Source organism: Pinus tabuliformis, chromosome 4_1 (genome assembly GCF_031772625.1).
Source record: "Pinus tabuliformis cultivar Carrire ecotype Pingquan chromosome 4_1, CPIR1, whole genome shotgun sequence".
Taxonomy (NCBI): Eukaryota; Viridiplantae; Streptophyta; class Pinopsida; order Pinales; family Pinaceae; genus Pinus; species Pinus tabuliformis.
Window position 1 is genome coordinate 300,251,460 of NC_142303.1, and position 23,833 is coordinate 300,275,292.

Here is a 23,833-nt window from a genome sequence, read left to right on the forward strand (position 1 = left end):
ATCGTTTTTAATTTGTTTTTTTATTTTTCACAAGTCACATAACTTAAGTGGTCCATAATCCACACATATTTTTTTACTAACCAAAGCATTTTTACTTCATTAGGAGTGGGACTTTGAACAAAGGGCATCAAGTTTCAAGAGCTTTTGTTCATAGTTTATTTGAGCTTACTTTTTCACATCATAAGTGAAGGAAGACACATAAAAGCAATCATAACTTGAACAAACTAAATTTCCCCACAGGGGCCATAAAATAATTTATTTTGTACAAATTGAAATATGTTCCGAAAATACTCTTGTTAATATCTAAATGGAAATTTTGTTATACTAAAATGGAAATAATTCACGTATTTGTCATTGAGATTTTGAAATTTGTTACCAAATGATATAGAACTGGTTATGGTTTATTAAGTTTTATGTCTTAGGAGCCAAATCAATGTTCTTAACATTTATTTATAAGTGGAGAAAGAAATACAACTAACACATTTTAATACAAACACACACATATTGAATAAATAAATAACCTACCGAGTTCATCAAATGTACCGACAAAAGTAGGATTCTAATTCTTACAACTAGCCGCAAAGTTTATATCAATATATATCAAAGTAAAAAAAAATTACTTCCAAAGCTTGTGTTTTTGAAAAACAATATGTTTGATTAGAAAAGTTCAATGAAACTATTGCAACCATATAAATTAGATGACTAGTAAATAATAGATATCAATTCATAATCAATAACAATAGACACTACTTTAGCATATCTCATTTTATTAAGATTTAAAAAAACATAAAACCCAACTAATCTATAATTGTATTTCCCTTCGACCCCTTCCACCTCAACCACTCATCACAAGTTGTACCATGAGACCAACATGGTGACACCACCTCCACAAAGACATCATATGTCATACATGGTTAGTCTAAATTTGTATGAAATCTATAAGTTGATTAATGACCCAAATATTACCTTTACCAAAGTGGTTTACGTGAAAAGTATAAAATAGTTACCTAAAAATGTGATTGCTATTCTTAGTGATATGCATTAATCAAGACCATAATATCTACTCAAACCAAATTATTTTCGATGCAATTTTTATAGGTATTTGAAGAATGAAGAAGTGGGAGAGGATTAATGAGTTGGAAGTTGAAGACCTGGAGGATATGATTGAATTTTCAGCAGAAGATTTAACATGGACAGAGATTAATGGGGACCAAGTTGCAATTATTCCATATTGTCGACTTGATGATTTTATAAGAGGAGAGGAATCGAGTGAACGAGCACCCACTCAATTTCTTCTTGCTTCTCAACGAAGTAAAAAAGCAGAGGATATCGGACAAACATATTTTTCAACATATCTGGAGTACATGATGTGAGTCTTTATATCTTTTTTCAATATATGTATAATTCTTTTCAATATGCATAAATTTTATATCTAATTTGTTGTAAATGTTTTATATATAGTTATTGGTGTGCATATGGTCCGAAGTGCAACAACAAAATTATGAGTGCATCCTCAGATCAAAACAAAAAACACAATCAACGTGAAAGTATTAAAGTTGGTTGCCAATGTCACTTCATTGTGCGGCGACTTCAACTTAGACCAGATGATGCTGTAATAATATATACTGCATGTAGGCATATTGATAAATCCAATGTTGTTTGTCATGGAAAAGATGCAATCGGTAGGCCTATGAGATTCAGTTATGCACCACATTTAACAAGGGATATGTGATCTATTGTCCAACATTTAATCCAAAGAGGTTTTAATGTTACAATGATATGGGATAAGTTCATCTCTGATGTGAAGGATGGATTCGGTGAGTTATACACAGGGACATCTCGAGATACATACATGACAAGACAAGATATATTAAACATTTACAATGATACCATAAGGCTAGAGTATGTTAAAGATCAAAGTGATCCAATCAGTGTAGAATGTTGGTATAAGGAACACGCTGAGAGCTTTTTCTTCTACCAAAAACAAGATCTTGCTGAAAACATCCCTTTTATCATAGGCATACAGACAAAGTGGATGCGTTCAATGATGCTAAAATATTCTCACAACAATATAATCTCAATGGATTCAACATTTGGTACAAATAAGTACGGGGTGAGTACAAAATTACCCTAAATCTAATTCATTTATTCAACACCATTTTAATGCTTGTATCTTATATAAATATAATTATGTACTTTGTTTGTAATGTAGTATCAACTTTACACTTTAATGGTCTTCGACAAACATCACAATGGGGTTCCAGTAGCTTGGGTGATATCATCACGCAATACTATAGTTGATATTTGTAAATGGATGTCAACTCTCTTTGCCATTGGGAAGAAAGAGCAACCCGATTGGCATGTTAAAGCCTTCATTACAAATGATGCTACTGCTGAAATTGAAGCATTAAGGTGATGTGTTTATTCTTTTTATAAGAGACATAAAAATATTCTTAATGTATATTCTCTCTAAAAATTATGTTATTCCAGGTCTTCAATCAACTGTACAATATTATTATGTGTGTGGCATGTTCGTCGTGCATGGTTGAAGAATGTTGGAAACAAAGTCCAAGGAAGGGAAAACCAAATCCGAATTTTCCGTGCTTTAGGAGAAATCATGCACACATGTGCAGATGATGAATCTGTAAAAATGGCAGTTGAAAATTTATTTGAAGGATTCAGTGACCATACAAAGTTTTTGGAATATTTTAAAGCAACTTGGTTAGCCAACAACAAAATATGTAAGTTTCTTATAAGTGGCTTTAATGACTCTTTTTTGCATGTCATATGTATAGTTATTAATTCATAACCAATAAATTTCTTTCTACAGATATGTGGGCAAAAGCATACAGAAATTTTCCACATTCCAATCAAAATACAAATAATGCAATTGAGTCTTACCATCGGTATATCAAGCAGAGGTACCTAAGTGAGAAAAACAATGCATGCCATAGGCGGGTTGATTGGTTGATTTATGTGTTGTTGACAAAGGTTGTATTATATTACAATCATATGCAACGTTTAAAAGAAGCTGGTTTTGTACGACCCAGAAAAATTGAGGAACAGTTGAATTCATCCAGGTGTAGAGCTAACCAAATCCCAAATGAAGATTGTGTGCATGATGAAAAGAGTAACAACGATTATTGGGTTCGTAGCCAAAATAACAATACTCGTGATATTTGGTACAATGTCATATATAAAGATTCCACTCTACACTTTTGTAATTGCAAGTGGGCCTTAAATGGAAACATCTGTAAACATGTATTGAAAGTTGAGATGTTGGCAAGTAACATTAGCTTGGGTGAAAATGTATTCCCTAATGTCACTAATCCTACTACAGAAATTCCTAGAATTTTATTTGATTTGAATGAGTCACCTATATTGGGCCCAGAAATCCAAACAGAGCTTCTACCATGCTTTGATTCTCCTCTCATTCTAAATTATCATAATGAAACAAGCAATGATAATTTAGATAATTTCTCATATAATGTTGAAACGACCAATGTACGACCAGATAGTGCATTATTTGAAGATGATGAGATGAAACGTGTTAACTCATCAACTCATGAGAAATTGAGATCCATAATACCTACAAATTTGGAACAGGCATATGCATTAAACAACTTGGTAGACAAAGTATGTCAAGAATACAACAAAATGTTTTTCAATACTATAACTCCATCCAAGATCACTACCAAGAGAAAACATAGTTTCTTGAGCCCAGTCAATAAGAAAAGGTGTTGTGGTCACAAGTCAAATGCAGGGAAAGATAAACTACAATTTGAAAGGGTTGGACGAGTTCGTGCAAAAAAAAAGAGCATGAATGAACAGCTGGAGTTGTCTTCTCAACGACAAAGAACTGTGGACCACATGCCTGAGTTAGTGCAACATTCTATTATACACAAAAATGGTAAATCTGATGTTATGCATTTTTTCATGTGAAATATGATATACTATCATTTGCAATGCATAGGCATAACTATATGAACTTTTTTTGTTGTTACAGTTGACAGGCCAACTTGTCGACTCCAATTATTTGATGAGCATGTCGATGAAAGAAACTATAGCATTGGGAGCACTTCTCCAATCAGTACTTCTCCCATGCCTATAACCGACTCCCCAAACCCTTCCCAATTCCCACCCCTCCCCTTTAACCATCCGCCCTTCTCATTGTTCCAATCATCCACCCTCAACATTCCAATTTCCCCCCTAGGGTGATCGCTCGCCCTAGGGTTATTCCCACTATCGTACAACCAATAGGGATGTATCATCGCCCCAACCCACTACATTTTTCCAATTTTTCTCCCACCATGCCTTTATCCATCACCCCTGAACCATGCCTATATCCATCACCAAGTGCTCCACCATCTACCCAGGAAGGGCAGTCTTCTCCATTGCCTTAGATCTTCATGGTGAGAATGAGTAGTTGACCAAAAACTTATCATTAATTAACGAAATTGATTATATGCATTTTGGATTTTACAACTAATTGGTTATTGAATTTTTGCAGCAATATCACTTTGGAAATGCACTTGGGAGTGCCAAGAGTGGCGATGGTGACTTATACACCCAATTTCTAGATCAGTCATGAGGCGGCATTTCCATAATGTCATTCATGGGCATGAACTTCCATTATCTATGTTGGGAATGAAGTTCCATTTTGTAGAAAAGAAAAATGTATAACTAGACAAATTTGGAATACAAATACATGAATTTGAACTTGTGTGTATGACAATGTCTTCATTGACTTTTAAATTCATGATGTGGATTTGATGTTATATTCTATCAATGTTACATCAGGTTTGAGGAATGTAGTTAGAATGGATTTATTTGTTTCATGTACAAGTTATCAAGTTTGCAAGTTAAGTTACTTTTATATTTATATCTTACTCAATGTTGCACGCATGAAAAAACATATCATTACCAAGGAACTTTGCTTAGTTATAATAATAGATGTATCATGTACATGAAGAGAGCATATATATGGATTTAGATTTATTTTAATTTTTTATTTATGAAAAAGAAAACTAAAGTTGAATTTATGAAAAAGAAAAGTACACTATACATGCCATATAAGAAAATCTGCAAAAATAGATAATGATTTGAGCCTTTACCACTTAACTACTAACATTTAGAGATGAAAAATTTATTGATAAGTGGTGTAGTATTATTTAAGTTTTATTATATATATATATATATATATATATATTAACAATTCCTTTATTTATCTTTGGAGCCCTGTAACATAATGTACACAACTCCTCAACAAATCCTCCTCCAACATGTTGTAGATACTAAAGTAAAATTCCATTCTCCAATTACATCCAAAACAAGACTTTTGATTGTCCAATTGTATCAGAAGCAAGACTTTTGGCTTTTTGAATAAGCACTTCACTAATTTTATTTATTTTGGATATTTCAGCTTATTGCCTCAATGGGTGCATCATAATGAAAAGGTAAGTGGCTAGGTTGAGAGTTTAACATCACACTTCATGTTTAGATTTATACAAATCTTGATGCAATGTAAGCTATATAAATTTTTGGAGTGCTAGAAATTACAATGCCCTAATTTTATTGAACAAAGTTGATTGTGCTATAACAATATGACCCTATAATAATATATAAGGGCAAAATATATTATGATGCGATAAGGGCTTGGAACCAAGGATGGATCTAGAAGGTTTGAATTCTAGTTAATTCGACCATGCATTCTAGTTACTCAAATGAAAAAAAATAAATAGCTTTAAGCTAGTTCTTTGGTAAGGAATTTTTAATTGATTGAACATTTTAAATGTCTATTCTCTCTTATTTTGAAATGAACAATCCAACAATGCTCATGTCATAAAACAAAGACAATATTGATTCATAATTTACTACAAACATATATGGAAGATGTTTAAACCCCACAAAAAAAAAGAAAAAAAAAAGAAGAAAAGATTATGTAAAATAACAAAGGTAGATACCAAAATACATGAGCAAGAAAAAAAGGAAAACTCAAACTAGGAAAGTGTTCACCCATAATTGAAAATCATCAACAACTCAAACTAGGAAAGTGTTCTGTCTGCCCCTCTATTTGTGGATGGTATGTTGTACTGAATTGAATATGAGTGCCTAACCCAGTAAAAAGGGCTTTCCAAAATGCAGAAGTAAACTTTACATCCTGTTCGGAAATAACTACTTTCGGCATGCCATACAACCGAAATATCTCCCTCATAAATATATCTACAATTTCAACAATTTTGTAAGTATATGTGATAGGGATAAAATGAGTTTTTCCTCTCAACTTATCCACCACTACCATGATAGAATAATTTTTCTTTTTGGATTTGGGCAAGCCTATTATAAAGTCCTATTGTAGCAGCTACAATCACCTTCCAAAATTTTTCCTTCGCTTCATTTTAGAGCCTCCCTCCTCGAAATCATAGCAGCGATCCTACAATGATAAGGTACTTATGTTTATTTGTTTTTATCTGTCACTTAATAGCTTGTGTTCACTCACTTGTTCTGTCCCAAAATTTTGAATTTGATCCTCACAAAAGTCGTATTTGTTGTACTTAGCATAATGCTAATTTTCTCTTAAGGTTTTCAACATTATCTGAAGGTGCTCCTTATGCTCTTCTAAGTTCCTTGAGTATATAATAATGTCGTCAATAAAAATCAAAACAAATTTATCTAGGTAAGGGTGAAAATACTATTCATTTAACTCATGAAAGTTACAGGGGAATTAGTAAGCCCGAACGGTAAGACGACAAATTCATAATGACCATAATGGGTTCAAAATGTTGTCTTGCAGATTACTCGCACTTTTATTTTGATTTGATGATACCTTGACAATAGATCAATTTTAGAAAACTGAGTCGCTCCCTTGACTTAATCAAATAAATCATCGATTCTTGGAAACAGGTACTTGTTTTTAATAGTTAATTTATTTAGTTTCCTATAATCGAGATATAGGTGCAAGGTCCCATCTTTCTTTCTCACAAACAACATTGGGGCTCCCCAAGGTGATACACTTGGGCGAATGTACCCTTTGTCTAGCAACTCTTGTAACTGCATCTTAAGCTTTGTTAATTCAGGCATACTCATTCGGTAAGGGGATTTTGACACTGGGGTAGCTCCTGGAACTAGCTCTATATTGAAATCAATTTCTCTTTTTGTGGGAAGCCTAATAATTTTTTTTCGGAAAGACATCTAGGAATTCTTGTTGTCACACATGTGAACCTTGTAGTATTCATCATCATGTAGAATCATAGAATATCAAGGTTACTTTCTATGATCACCTTATAGTACCTGGACCTATTTCTGAGCGCTATGTTGCAGATGGTCTACTTCAATATGCCATCAAGTATCATGAATATGAGTTGTCAAGACTGTATTCTTTATAGCAAATGATTCAATCCGAGGTAGTGATTGTCACTATTATGATGCCATCATGTTATTATTGAGATCACTGTATGACATAGACTGAAACTGTGGGAGACACCAAAATTGTTGATATGTACTCGAGTTCTGAATGCTTCATCTTTTGACTGAGATTACTTGATCCTAGAACTTTAGATAAGGATCCAAATCAACCTTACTGTAGGACTAAATTGTCTTGTTGTTGTAGACTTTCTCCTTAATTATATAGACAAAAGCCCTTACCATTGTATATTGCTGTTGTAGACTGATCCTTCAATCCCTGAAGTAGGTTTTGAAACACAAAACCCTTCAACTTTCTTTGATGCCCTTCTTGAAAAATGATCCTTGAATATCTCTTTTTGCCTCCCTTCCTTTGACTTCAACACCTTAGATTTGATACCATGTTGAAGAATCTAGTGCAAATTATGTTAATAAGATTCTTCTCACCAGGATAACTATTTGTGAGGTATTTTTAACTGTTTCTTATTAGCACTATCTTCGCTTTTATTATTAGAGTGCATTCTTAGTTCATCAAATAGTTACCAAAACAAAAGAGACAAGGACACAAGATGTTGGCTTTCTGCCAGGGCCAAAACCTCTCACTCTTTAAGAGGAAAACACAGTACACAAAATTTTTCTTATAGAGATTCCAATTGACGAATACCAAGACCATTACCCTTGACCTATTAGGCCACTCCAAGACCAAGACACCAATCCTCTTCTTTGTCGCTGTTGAGATCATCATCATCACTGTTGCTTCACTGAGGTCATCATTATTGCACCGCATATATCATTATAGTTGCACCATTGCAACACCTTTATTAAGATCATTGCTACTCTTCCACTAAGATCATTGCTGCTCCTCCATTGAGACTTTCACCATAACACCAAGATCTTTATACTAAGATATGTATATATATACCAAGATCTTCATCATGCTTATGACTATGTATTAACTATGATTACTTCTATGCTCAAATTATAGTTGCATCTTAAATGTATGCTGAGACAGAGAGTGATAGTTTAAGATCCTCCTCTTTACAAGAATGTCAAGACTGTATGTTGAGACAAAGGTATGCCAAGAGTATATTATTGAGAGATCTTCATTACACATATGTGGACAATGGGACTACATCTTAGTATGTCGAGACATTACTTCATTAATACTATGAGGAGGCCGAGACATCACCGAAAAACACAAAGATCCTTATTCATCCACATCACTAAACTACTGTACTCATCGGATATTTCTGAACCACTGTACTTGTCCAAGATTTCAAAGGATCTGAGTTCCTATCCTTCTTATAATGTAGATCCTTTTCACGCCTATATATTGTGGTTTTCCTTGTATATATGTCGACATGAGACAGGGAACCATTGTGTCTCTTTATTTGAGCCGACATGATTGTTTTTTATTCATTTTGCAGGCCGACATGATGAAGAAAATTGTGCTTATCATTTGGAGGGCTTCTTGACATTTCTATAGACTTGTATACATTAAACATAAGCTCAAGAAGAGCTTCTTCATACATGACATTGACTCTTTGACTTAATAATAAATCCTAAGGCTCTCAATGTGAGCCACTAACAAATAAACCTATTGCTCATGAAACCCACGCAACAAGGCATACAAAAATAATTTTATTTCTTTTATTTCATCATTTACAAAGATCATTTCATTATGAAGACTGAAGCTAGTTACACCTTTTTCAACACAATGTCACATTGTGACTAAGATTTTCTCAATATGAAAATTAACCATGGCCCAACGTCACATTGTCACAAAGATTGGCTTGATTTGAAAATCAATCATGCTCAAGAATGGTCAACCATGGTTGAATGCCACATTGTGACAAATATTTTCTGAATATGAAAATGAACCATGGTCAACCATGGTCAACCATATTTATTTTAGGGTTTATAATATTTATATTTCAGTTTATATGCTTTGGGTTTATAATATTAATCCCTTGGGTTTAATATTATTGCCTTGGATTTATAATAACTTGGGGTTATAGAAAAATGTATAGCATTTTATAAAGATAAATGTTTTCTCTTTGTATTAACATTTTAATGTGGAGAATATGAATCATAAATAAAATATTTCAATGTCAACTACTTACAAATTATATAAAACAAGTGAAAATAAAAAATATTATAATTAAAACAATTTTTTTAGTGTGTTTCCCAAAACCAACCTCGATCCATTGAACTATGGATCTACCAATACTAGTCCAAAGGAATAAAATATCTCTACCGCATTTTAATTACAATTATGATTTCTCATTTATAGTTTATCTCAGCCCATTTATCACTTCACATAAAACTTATTGAATATAACCTATATTAATTTTAATTATACATATATACATACTTTCATACATTTCAAAATACATGAACTCTATTTTTATTTTGTGCGTATATATAAAATTATATTTTTGGGTATTTATTTAAAAAAAACACACGGAGTGGGGATTATAGCCCTTACATAAATATGTTGAGCTCTAATCCCCACTCTATGTGCTTTTTTTGATATATATATAAAAAGAGTCCATGTATTTTGAAATTCAAGTTCTTATGTGATGGAACGTATATATGTATAATTAAAATTAGTATAGATTATATTGAATGAGTTTTTCATCAAAATATTTGAAAACTTAAATATTATATTTAAAATTTTAAAATTTATTTATTATAATAAAATAAATTTCCATCATAAAAAAATATTTTAAATTTTCTTTTTTTAATTAGGTTAATTAAAATGTTCATGTCAATTTATATATATATTTCTAATGGTTATATTTAAGAAGTTAAATATTATATTTAAAATTATAAAATTTATTTATTTATTACTATAATAAAAAATATTATTTCAAATATATATTAAATTTTTATTTTTATTATATTAATTAGGAACCCCATTTGTTGGTAAAGCGTCCGCCAAAAAATCTTTTTATGTGATTTCTACCAAAAGACTTTGCTTAATTTATTATGGATCAAAAAAAACTTGAATACATAAATAAATATTTATTTTTTATTAAAATTTATAATACTCAAAATAATGTTAAATTTACATAATTTATATTTATATTTTAAATATTTAATTTTAATTTTATAAATTATATAAATAATACTAATATAATAATATTTCATTTCTATTTATATTTTAAATTCTCAACCTAACTTCAAATTTTATAAATTATATAATTAATATAATTTAATATTAATATAAATTATTTTATTGATTGTAATTTAAAATCTCTAAATTTATTTATTTCAATAATTAATATAAAAAAATATTTTATTTCAAATTATTTAAAATTCTTTAAAAACACCTTTTTTATGCTTCTCGTTTCACGCCATTAACAAAGACATATGAAAATATAAACAACGATATCAATACCAATATCAAGCCTAGATGCGAGAACTATTGATATAAAGACGCCACCCGAAACAAAAACCGGAGCTTTGACGGACTATATATTTAATTAAAATGAGTGGAAAAAAATTATAGAACAGTAATTTTGTGGTAATTTTATACGATGTAGTTTAAGTAATACATGAAATAGCTTTTAGTAAAACCTGAACATACAATGTAGGGTACATGAATATGACGCGAAGCTCTTGAGCGACATCCCCATTGCCATTTCATGAAGTGCGCTCAAATTTCAAATTTTGAATTTCAAGTAAAAGATTGTTCTGCATGCGTGCTTTAATTCAGTGGTCCTTGCAGAACAGTGGCGGCGGCTCGTTGTCAGACCTCCAGGACATGCAAACCGGCGTAGCAGGGAAAAAGGAGCTGCCCATCCATCATCATAGACTATTCCGAAGATGCCGTAACCATGCCTTGAAATGGCTATGGTCATACATAAAAGGGCGTACTATAAGGCATTAAAATCCCTATAGCATGGGATTTATGGCTTGCCCTCCGGAAGTGGGAAATATAAATGGGAATCTGCTGATAATAAATGAGAAGTACTGGAAATCATGCTGCTTTCACTAATACTCTTAAACCGCATTAAATAAACTATCGCTCAATAGAAAAGGTGGAGTCGCCGGGAATTCGCCGGGGATCGGGATGTCAGACATGGTGTACATGGATGCGCTCCATGACATATACATAGATGGACCAGCCTACATTGGGCATTTAATACCCAATGTATGGTTGGTTAGCTCTTGCCATGTCACATAGCTTCAAAGTGGGATGAAAATGAGAGAATGGATTGAAAGCGATGTTTTCTCTTTTACGCTTACCTTGAAACAATTCTTTGGTCTTCTATCATGTCTTTTCACCATGTGCCAAAAGTAAAGTGTTTTAAAAATGATTCCATCATTACAAAATTTTTGATCTTATGAAACGTTGTTGTTTATAGTGTGATTTTTTGGAGTTTTCAGTGTTGGAATTTGGTAAAAATCTTGATGTGAAATTTTGATTTGTGTTGTTTAAACTAGTTTTTTGATTGTATATATCGATTCAGCAAGTTGAAAAACCCCAGGGCATTTCTATTGTGCATGGTTTATCCATCAATCTTGTGATTTCAATGAATTCCTGCCAGATTTTAGAGAAATTAAATGAGAAAAGTCCACCCAAAAAACTTCCAAAAAATCACACTAAAAACAACTCCCTATGAATGTGTTTCCATTCACACTAACATTTTATCAAGTCTTCAACCAGTTACAATAATCTCTTCTCTTTTGACTGGGTAGCAACATAAGATCTTACCAAGAACATTTAATACGGTTAAGGAGAGTGTTTCGCAAATAGAACTCGTAGAAGAAAAGGTCAGCCCAAAAGTTGCACTAGTTTCACCAGGGTTCCATCATATAGGCAAGAGGATGGAGGGGAGGATTTCTTAGAAATAAGGACAATAGGAAAGTGATTACCGCAATAACCGTATATAAAATAAATAAATTTTATTATTCTGAATATTTTAAGATATAATGAAAATCTAAAATTTATATTATGAGGGTTAATTTTTTTTTAATTTCTAGATTCATTAATTATTATGTTATGTTTATGCATGTAATATATGAAATATTAATAATAGAGAAGAGATACATACAATTATTCACAATTATAATAACATAAAATATGTTGTGGGAAATTTTTACAAGATAAAACTCCACTGGAAGGTTGGGTTCTTTGTTCTCTCTTTTCTCTGAATGAAAATGAATGCAAGTACAAAGAAGTAACACAAGTGGCCCATGGGTTGTTATAGTACACAAACCCTTTCAGTTTGCTTTCTCTCTATCCACTTTCGGCGAGTCTACTTATCTATAGAACAAAATGCACTTGAATAGAATGGAACACCTTTTCCTCCTAATAGCCTGGCCAAGCACTCCAACAAAACCAATCATCATATTTGCATTGAAAAATCCTGTTTCGTGGCCAAAATTGATCATTATCACCATAGGAAATTTAGAGAAGCTATCGAAATAGGAAAAAACCTTAACAACCTTAATCGTGATGAACGTTGGAAAATGAGTGATAACTGGATTCCCACTCTAACCTTTGATTCCACCCTCTCCTAGTTACTCCCCACCCTCTTACCGCTAGGTTTGCCCTGCTAGATCTTCCCCAGACCACCCCTAAAACTTATTTATAATAGTTTAATCTAAAATAAAGTAGGAACAATTTTTTTTTTTTACGTTTCCACATTAAATTAAAAATAATTAGAAATTTAGAACCTAAATAAACCAATATATTTTAATTCTTAACTAAACCTTTTGTTTAATTCACTTATTATAAAATAATTTACAGATTAATCAATAATAATCAACTATGATTCAACATGAAAACCTTGTAACAACGCTAATAATTTAATTCTCAATTTATTTCAACAAAATTAAAGATTAATTATAATGTTATTTAATTTTATTTCAATTAGCAAAAACAATAGGTTCATTAATTATTCTAATTATTGAAACCTAGAATGACTTTATACTAAATAAATTAATTAAATGTATTTCTTGAAATTAATAAAAATAAATATTAAATTGTATTCATAATATAACAATAATAGGTTAATAAACATGATAAATATTAATTATTCAATTAAATCCAATATATATATAAATATAAATAATTCAATTAAATCAAATATATATATATAGAGGTTATTTTATTTTATCAACATTAATAAACATGAAAAATTCTATTATATCTAAACATGTTATTTAATTTTATTTCAATTTCATGCAAAAACATTGGTTCATAAAAAGTATATATTAAATATTAATTATTCTAATTATTGAAACCTAGAATGACTTTATACTAGATAAAAATTAATTAAATTTATTTCTTGAAATTAATAAAAATAAATATTGAATTGTATTCATCATATAACAATAATAGGTTAATAAACATGATAAATATTAATTATTTAATTAAATCCAAAAATAATTTTATACAACTTAATAAATAAAAATAATAAAAATCCATTTAACCCTAACATTATAATTATAAAAATAAAAATAAAATAAGTGGTTAATTTTATTAATATTAATAAACATGAGAAATTCTAAAAAAAAAAATTACAAAATTTAACATAATTAACAAATAAAAATAAATATTAAAAACTGTGTTAAAGCATTACCATTATTATCAGCGACCATTCATTCGCAACCCTACCCTCACCAGTATTTATCTTCACCATTGAGTTCTGACTTTTTCACTCATGGACCTATCTTGATGATGAACCACAGAGGAGGGTTCAAAATGTCAATTATGTTATCACTCAGGTTGTCCTTAAAGCTCCTTAAAGGATACGGCCGAGGTAACCACAAACCAATCTTTGGACTGCAGGTCCTAGCCTACCTGCAATCAGAGAGGGCTCTCTCTTTATAATTTAGTTTTTGTTTTGGGTTGATTTTAGGCTAGTTATGATTTTCTTGGGTTTTGTTTTGATTTTGGTGGGATGGAGGATTCTTTCAAACAGAGTTGGGATGCATAGTGTGAGAAGTTCAAACCATTGGGCATGGAGTCGTGGATTAGGCTTGCTGTTGCGTTTTCTTGGTCACAAGAGGAATACAGAGCAGGATAGCTACACATAAAACAATATCTAGCTAGAATAAAGATGGAATGAAGGTCAGTGAATGAAAGGGAACTAAGTAGCTCTCATTATGCTAACAGAGGGAAGGTGAATGAACATTTATATAGGAGCAATCAAGGATTCCTAAACAACATTCATATATGAAGGAACTAGTGTAAATATGAGCCAATCAGTATTCATATTCAGGACTAATTCAGAGGAAAACATAGATAAATCACAGAAATTGATAACAGAATACAACTAAGTGAGCTCTGAACTATTCTTTCTTTCTGCTATTTAGATAGGAAAACAATGATGGCATAAACACATATAAATTGTAAACATAGATAAGAAACACTTATTGGGCTATGTAGAAGCGTTAGGATTCCATAGTCACTCTACAAACATCAATACACAACAGCCAGTTCACCTCCCAAACATTCCAACGATCTTTGATTATAGAGACTCTCAGAAAAAACAATGCAAGTCTAGAGGAGTTATTGACCAACCAACCCTTAAAATAGTGCAGAGGGTGGTTTAAATAGAAAGTATTTACAAACATCAGATCTGGGATAGATCTCCTCAAATAAACGCCTTTAACCTAATTTGTACAGAAGTAAATGGCAGAAATATCTATCTAACAGCTGCGCTGGGGTAACTGGCATCTCAAAATATCTATTACAGCAGATCTTAGGCAGATCTGAGGAAAATGTGTGCTTTAATCTATTTTATCTTGAAGTAAATGCGAAAAACATTTATCTAAGTGCTGCGGTGGGGCAACTGCCTCAAAAATGGATCAAAAGAGTTCCTTGAGCCACGCGCTGTCCTCTGTGTGATAACTGTGCATTTAAGGAAGCAGCGCTGCTCCAAAAATATGACTGGGAACAATGTCTCTGCAATAACTCTGCCTTGAAAGCCTTCATCTATGCCTTGAGGTGGCTTTAAAGCAACAAAAGAATTGTTGGTGAGCCTTAATGGCCGAATGATGCTTTGTTGACTTTGCTGGGCTTGCTTTGCTTTCATCTGCTTTGAAAAACTAGACTGATACTCTTTGCCGCATCCTGATACACTTTGGCACTGAATCTGGGCCTTTTCTTACCACTGATACTCTTTAGACTGTCCCATCGCCCCCTTTCTGCCTTTTAATACAAAAATAACTGCTGCTAATGTCCTTCGTGGCCTTTGGGTGCAATCGGCGCTTGGCCGATCAAAACTAGTATTAAACTCTGAAGAAATGCCGCAAAAAGGAGGAATTGCATGCTGCTGATCATGCTGAGGCCGAGACTGCCTCTTGGAGCTAAACAGGGCTTTGGAGCAATCCATAATGGCTTAAGGATGCATGAATTTCTTTAACTAGAGCTGGGCGCGGGCGCTAGAAGAAACCCTGTGAAAAGTGGCCGTTTTCCTTTTATAAGGCAAAAATGCCTTAAAACATGAAATTTTACCACAACTAGGGCGGGAGCGATCACTGTTCATTAGATTAAATCATAGCCGTTGGATCTGGCGCGGGCCGATCCAACGGCTGGCGCTAACTTGCATCGGGGCAGACCATTGGTCCTAACACATAAAACCTTCGAATTGCCGCTGACCCGAAATGCTTTGAGGTTGCCCTTTATAACTTTTCGGCTCCGCCATATCGGAGCCTTCCCTTTTCGCTGTACAAAGGATCCTTACGGACCCGAAATCATTATTGTGCCACTCTATAATTTATTTCGGCTCCGCCAGTAGGACATGGGGAGAGCCGTGAACAGATCATGTTCGTTGATCTGGGAGGGTGATCCAACGGCCGGCGCTAAATCGCATTGGGGCGGACCGAGGGGCGGCACATAAACAATCGCCAAAAGCGCGGACCCGAAATGCTTATAGGCCCTTTCTTTATTTGAATCGGGTCTGGCCCATCGGCGATGTCAATCGGCGGATTTAATAAAAAAGGGTTAGCGGACCCGAAATCTATATATGCTGCAGTTTATTATATTTCGGCTCCGCCCCGTCGGAGCCTTCCCTTTTTGCTGTGCAACGCCCCCTTACAAACCCGAAATCCTTTATACGCCGCGCCTTAATTTTATTTCGGCTCCACTGGTCGGAGCCATATACATGGGGTGACCGCCGATTACATATGGGCCGTTGATTTGGGGCCCAAAAATGGATGGCTGTGATTAATTCGGCAATTCGCTATCGGCGGGGTCATGGGGCTGCCACATAGAAACGCCGAAATGTGGCGGACCCGATATGCTTTTACCAGTCCACTTTATATGTTTTCGGGTCCGGCCCATCGGCATTATGCCCCATGCCTTGAGACTTAGCCATTTCGCTTATATATGCCACTGCCCCCTCCCGATAGCGATATCGCATCGGAGGGGGATCAAATAGATCCTTTTCTCATCGGGGCATGCATTTTATTAAAATGCAAAGGAAACATGAATTCAGAGGAGTTATATATGGTGTTTGAACATATGACTGCCCCTCCCGATAGCGATGTCACATCGGAGGGGGACCCAAAGGACCCATTTCTCATCGGAGCCATTATTTATTAAAAAATGCAAGTCTTTTGAATTCGGAGGGGGTAACCTTTATGCTTTTGCTTGGATTCTAAGGCATCGGAAGGGGTCCGATAGCCAAAAAAGGGAGGATTTTATCATTTTTTGAAGGTTTTTCATGGTTTTTGCATGGTTTGGATAGTCTTATGCCTTGGAAGAAGTCCAAAGGCACTTAGGAGGAAAGTGATGTGGTTTTGAGAGGGGTTTAGTGGCCAAAGAGGGTTTCATGCCTTATAAAGGCAAACCAAGGTCAAAGGGGTGATTTTTAAACATGTGAAGGGGAATTATGCAAAGGAATGAGTCCTTATGCACTTGGGAGATAGTTAGGGGGGATGAAGGGTTCTATGCATTGGAAAGTGTCCAAAATGCATGAGAAGATGGTTTGAGGGGGCAATGAGGGTTCTTGCTGAGTTTCAGATAAACTTAGCAATTCCCAAGGATGCATATGGTTATTTTTCAACCAGGGGGAGGGATAAGTATATAGGGGAGTTATATACATAGTTTTAGTAGGGGAAGGGGAAATAAATAGGGAGCTACATAATAAAGTTAGTAGTTAACATGACAAAGATGAGAACAAGCGCTAAGTATGATGTCTTAGGCTATCAATGGGGAAAATGACTGATAGAAGAAGTGTGAACATTCCTTGAGTGAAGCAGATCTTCACCAAGGCAAATGATATGAAAAATGATGAAATTAAGAGGTAGCAAGCAGATCTTGACCTCTTTAGGGAAAGTTAGTGAGTGATTTGGGGAAAGGGGAAGAAGGGGAAGTTAGTCATGCCTCACTTGAAGTCCTTCAAATGGAAAACTGCCTCAAACTTGTGATATGATAGATATAACACTTGACAATATGAAATGGATCACAAGCCATGATTCTGCAACCACAAAGCTACCTACCCGACCTACTTGCCTAGCATTTTCTCTTCTTTTTGGTTTGGGTGCACTTTAACTAACATACCCAGCTTTTCATTCTTTTCTTCTTGCTTGTGCTCCTATCTACAACTACACTTATTGCATCCAGGGGCTCAGATTAAGTTGTTGAGCACCCTTGTTTCTCTACCTATCTACAAATCTGCCAAGATTAAGCTGTTTGGACAGATGTTCATTCTCTATATTCTACAATAGGAAATTGAAACCTAGGGAAGCAAAGATTAAGCTGTTTGGACCTCCCTTAGCTGAAAACTCATGAAAATGGATCAACTTATCAAAAATGGAACACAACAGTGGCATTTAGACTAGCACACTCTCATGGATACTTCTCTGGCCATCTGTAGCAAATATGGAGCATTGCAGCATGCATAGTACGACATATTTGGCATGTAAAAATGTCGATCATGAAAGATGATTAACCTGCTACAGCAGGAGGCTAACAGTGGCTCCACTTGGGGATGGCTTTTCCTTGTGACAAGCCAAGAACAGCAGGTCAGAATGCCTTAATTCTTTGTAGTTGCTGTTAATTGAAAATTTCTTCTGTGCTAATTTCTGAATGACTAGAACTTTAACTTCTGAATGCAACACTCCTCCTTATCTGAAACACTATGAAAAATAAAGCATCGCCTGCTTTCTTCTGCGTGCTTGATATTGCATACACTTTTGCTTGAGCACTGCCTTGTGAAATAAACACAAAAAAGAGAATAAAACTGGAGCTCTTCTTTTCTTGTCTTTGAAAGGGTGCTGAAATAAACTGCAAATCCTCCTTTCTTTTTGATACTGTTGACTTGAAGACTACAAGCTGCAAACAACTTCTCTTTAACATAAATCACTGTGATATGATAGCGCTGCTCTTGCTGTTTTGCTGAGATTACTGCGGAGGCAGAGATTAAAAATAGAGGACTTGCATCGGCTGTGACTTCACAAACTTTGTTGCTGCTCCTCTAACAATCGGACTGTTTATACAAAATAAAAACAAAAGTGCTGATATATACAAATATCAATGTACAAAGAGATATTTACAAAGCTGCGTTATGTTCAACAAAAGGGATCATGATAATGCTTTAGCATACGGCCATTTACAGGGCCTTCTTCAGCAGTGCTGCCCTCTACAGATTTGAGGAAATATGTGTTATTTCCCTGAACAGCAAAAATAACAAATGGCCCTCTCCAAAGGAAATCAAATTTTGCATGTTTTCCCTTGTCTTCTCTTCGTGAGTCCCACCTTAGAACTTTGTTGCCAACACAGAAATTCTCAGCCTTAGTCCTCTTATCAAACATCCTTTTGAGCTTCTCTTGCATAATTCGAACTCTGTCATAGACTTGCTCTCTTGTCTGCTGCAAATGAATTGTTTGGTTTATCCTCCTTTGTATATCATTTGGCTCAGCTTGAATCTCTTGCAGCAGCTTGGTAATAGGAATGCCCAGTGATGAAGGAAATCTGGCCTCCATGCCATATACTAGCTCATAAGGGCTCATCCCAATGGATTTCTTGGTTGACAATCTGTCTGCCCATAGGGCATTTGTGAGCATTCTATGCCAGTTCTTCTTGTTTTCTTCTAAGATCTTCTTGATAATACTGATCAGGCTCTTGTTAGATGACTCGGCTAAGCCATTACCTTGAGGGTAATAGGCTGTGGAATGGCCTAAAGTGATATGGAATTTATGGCAAAAATTGATCATCTTTTTGGATTTGAAAGCGGCGGCATTGTCAGTGATGATCTTCTCAGGGCAGCCAAATCTAGAAAGGATATTGCACTCAAGGAATTGGATAATGGTGGTGTCATTGGCCTGCCTGCATGGAATGCCTTCAATCCACTTGGTGAAATAGTCGGTGGCAGTTAGAATCCACTTATGCTGGCCTGAGGAAGAGGGATGGATTTCTCCAATGAAGTCAAGACCCCATTGTTGAAAAGGCTTTTCGGTTGAGATGGGTTTCAGAGGCAAGGGGAGCAGCTTTCTTTTGCCCTCAAAGATTTGGCATTTGTGACATGAGATAGAAAAATTCTTTACATCTGCAAACAAAGAGGGCCAATAGAAACCAGCCCTTAAAATTTTATCAGCAGTGGACTTCCAATATAGATGTCCTCCATAGTCCCCTACATGGAATTCTTTCATGACATTATTAGTTTCATTCATGGTCAAACAATTAAGCAATATGCCTTCATGATTCTTCCAAAATAAAGCACCATCTAAGACACAAAATTTCACAGCCTTCATTCTTAAAAATCTCTTCTTGGTCCTGGACAATCCTAGGGGAGCACACAGGTTTAACAATACAAAGCAAATATCAGCATACCATGGGGATTGCAGAAAGGTGTCACTAATCTGTGGAGTCGCCAACTCCTGTTCATTGTCCAGTTGGTTGATGTCTAAGGCTTGAAAGTTTGTTTCAGACATCAGTTTGGCTAAACCTTGTCCCTTTATTAGCTTGGTTGGTTTTATTTCTATGTCATACTCAAGAATGTTAGAAATCCACTTGCCTCTTTTGCCTTCTAATCCCTCTTGGGTTAATATGTCTTTTACAACAACATTTGGGACATAGGCAATCACGTGTGAATATAAAATGTAAATTCTGAAGTCTTTGATTGCTTTAACAAGGGCATAGGCCTGCTTCTCCATGATTTGGTACTTCAGGGGTGCATCTCTTAAGGCTCGGCTGAAAAAAGCAATTGGCTTTTCATTTCCTTGGTCATCCTTTTGCAATAGGACAACAACTATGGTATTATCAGATGCAAATGAAAATATGATAAAGTCCCTATCAAATTGAGGACTTGTGAGGACTGGGGCTTGAGTTAAGGCAACTTTGATACTTTCAAATGCTTGCTTGGTTTCAAGAGACCATTTTACCTTGGCATCCTTCTTTAACATGTTGCTCAACAGTCTTATCAGCTCGGCTAGATTTGGGATAAATCTCCTTAGGAAATTGATCTTTCCTAGGAATGCTTGCAGCTCTTTTATGTTTCTTGGATACGGGATTTGGAGAATGGCTTGGATCCTTTCCGGATCAATTCTGATCCCGTCTTTTGAAATGATATGTCCAAGTAATTTGCCTTCTTCAAGGCCAAATAAAGACTTCTTGGGGTTCAAGGAAATGCCATATTTCCTACATGTTAGGAACACTTGTCTCAAATGTCTTAGGTGCTCTTGATCAGATTTGGAGAAAGGGGTAAGATCATCAAGATAGACAACCAAGAAATCATGGATTTCCTTGGAAAATGCAATGTCCATGGCCCTTTGAAAGGTGGCACCTGCGTTCTTTAGGCCGAAAGGCATTTTAACATACTTAAATGTTCCCCACGGTGTTGTAAAGGCTGTCTTGTCTTGATCATCTGGGTGAACCAGTATCTGATTAAAACCTGAAAAGCCATCTAGCAAAGAGATTCTAGATGACCCCACTACTCTTTGTAGGATGTGGTCCATTTTGGGCAATGGGTAGTGGTCTTTAAGGGAGACTTGGTTTAAGTTTCTCAAATCTACACAAAGCCTAATCTCACCTGTTTTCTTTCTTGTGGGAACAAGATTGGATACCCATTCAGAAAATCTAATGGGTGCTATGATACCTGCTTCAAACATTCTTTGCACTTCTGTCTCAATCAAAGGGAGAAGCACAGGATTGATTCTCCTCAGTTTCTGTTTGAAGGGCTTTTGATTTGGCTTTAAGGGAATGGTATGTTGAATAATTGAGGTGTCATAGGACTTCAAGTCCTCATAACTCCAAGCAAATACATCTTGGAATTCTTTGAACAAATCCACGTACTTGGGCTTTTGATCAGCTGGTAAATTTTTGGACAGTTTGATCATTTTCGGGTTCTCTGTTGTCCCAATGTTATGTTCTATCTCAGTGTTTATGGGTTGCAATTTTGGTTTTCTGGGGACATCATTTGCATCAAACATGTCTTCTAGTGGAGTGAGGCCAACCGGGAGAAAATTGTCCTTTAGATCAATGATTTCGGCCTCTGTTTTAGCTATTTCCTCCAAATGCATCTGTTTTAGCTCTTATATGTTTTCTTCATCAAAGGTGGTTGGCTGTAGCAATTTTCTAGCTGTTTCAGCTGTTACAGTTTGCTGGATTTGGTTTATTGCTTGCAGTGGATCATCCATAGCATCCATATCAATGTTTAGGCCTGAAAACTCATGCTGTAAGGTAAGAAAATTTTTGATTTGAGCATCATCCTCAAACACTTGCCAATCTTTAACATTGTTAGGGATAGCAAGCCTGTGCTTTATCTCAGCAGTAAAGTGGTGATTGGACTCAAAAGGAAGCTTGCAAGTTCTAGCAAAAGTAGCTAGGTTGTGAGCATGCATGTTATTGCTTCTAGAAATCTTAGCAAGTTTGGATTCAGTGAAGGTATCAAGTATTGCAGTGGCAACAGTCCTATAAGCTCTTAGCCTTCTATCATTGGTAACAAAGTTGCCTTTCATTTGCTGGATTACTAGGTCTAAGTCACCTAGAATGGAAACTTTGGCAGCTCCTAAAGCTTTGAGCAGCTTAAGGCCTAAGAGGAGTGCCTCATACTCAGCCATGTTATTGGTGCATTTGAAATTCAGTCTATAAGCATGACCCTCTGCATGGTTGTTATGTGTATTGTGAATCCATATTCCTGCCCCTGCTCCTAACTTGTTAATAGAGCCATCAAACTCTAAATACCATGTGATTTCTTGCTTGTGGTTAGTATTAAGAGTTTCAGTCATTTTAGGATTGGGCAGACCCGAGTCTTGTGTTTTGGGAGGTTTTCCTTGTGTGCTGGTTGCATTGGCTGTTGTGACAGTCTCATGGGTATGTGCAACCGATTCTTCATTGATGTGTGCTTCTTGTTCTAAAGGAAAAGGCCTCTGATTAGTTGGAGGACTTGTTTCATCATTAAACAAAATAAAAGAATCCATATCAGAATGGATTGAATAGATAGGGAAATTCTGGGCTTTTCCTCACTACTTACCACATACTTCATCAGTGTTTCTCTATGCAGTCTCTTTGGTTGCCCAAAGACTGAAATAGTGGCATAGGAGAGGTCTAATTGGAGAGATCCTTGGAGTTTTGCCCCCTAAGATCTTGACAACAGCATGCAATACCTTGGTGGAATATCAGCAACCACCACGTCCATTAGGATTGTCTTGTTGGGAAATTAGACTAAGGAGACACATAAGTCTTTGATTAAGCCTAAACACTTGACCTGACTTGAGTCAAAGGAGAATAGATCTTTGTAGGGTCTTGTGATATGAAGGTTTAGTTTCTCCATTACAACTTTGGGCATAAGATTGTGTGAGGCACCTGAGTCAAACATAGCTTTGTGCAAGACTTTGTCATGAATGTGGAAACTGACATAAAAGGGTAGAACAACTCCATGTGCTGATTTGCCATCAACTTCTGGACCAAAAAGCAACTCAGGTGTATCATCTAAAACATTCACATCATCCCTGACCTCTGGCATTTACAGTGATCTTTGGATTTGTTGCCTATACACATCATGCTTCGCAAGTTTAGATAAGGGGATAGAAATCTTAAGTTTGCTTATTTCTGCTTCTAAGTTGAATGGTTTCTCCAATGGAGTCTTTGTGTTGGCAATAGCAGGTTTCCCCTTTTCAAGTGTATTTTCTGTGTTTTCCTCTTGATTATCAGTGTTATGGTGAGTGATACCTTGCGGTATTTCTATTTTGGGAAGGCTATTAGGAGTGCTGTTCAAGTTCTCTTTCGAGGAAGAAGGTGGCAGAGGCTGATCAACAGAAGGCTGTATGTCTATTATGTCCTCTATAGTCACTTGGTGCGGGTTTGGGACAGTTATATCAGCTGTTTCTGTTGTAATAGCCTTACCCCTAATCTGGTTGGACTGTTTGACCTCCTTTGGTTTAACTTTTTCGGGCACATCTATGGTTCTTGTCCTCAGCTTATACTATTTGTGGACTTCATAAGTAGCTGAATCATAACCTTGTTTAA